Below are 385 nucleotides of genomic sequence, written 5' to 3'. Positions count from 1 at the left end.
TCACGTGCGCCCCTGCTGGAAAAACACACTTAAAAAAAAAAAAAAAAGATGCTAACATTATAAAAAGGGGGGTGAGGCTGGCAGGTGGCACGGTGGTTAAAGGCACTGGATTCTCACATGGTCAACCACAGTTCAAGTCCTGGACCTGGCAGCTTGCTTTCTCACTTTCCCTTTCTTTCTGTCTCTCTCTGGTCAAATTAAAAAATAACAAATAAACGAAATTAAATAAATTATTATTTTTAAAAAGGAATGAGCTAATAACAAATGAGTGACCTAGAGAACAGAGCTGAGGGACTGGCCAAAGCCTGCATGCCACTTAGAGCTTGCAGCTGTCAATGTTTTTACAAAGGAACAGTCGTGGGACCAGCCTATGGGCGGGGTCCCC

This window comes from Tupaia chinensis, unplaced genomic scaffold (assembly GCF_000334495.1).
Source record: "Tupaia chinensis unplaced genomic scaffold, TupChi_1.0 Scaffold144150_1, whole genome shotgun sequence".
In the NCBI taxonomy this organism is placed as follows: domain Eukaryota; kingdom Metazoa; phylum Chordata; class Mammalia; order Scandentia; family Tupaiidae; genus Tupaia; species Tupaia belangeri.
The sequence above is the reverse complement of the archived record's forward strand: the minus strand, read 5'-3'. Positions refer to the sequence as shown.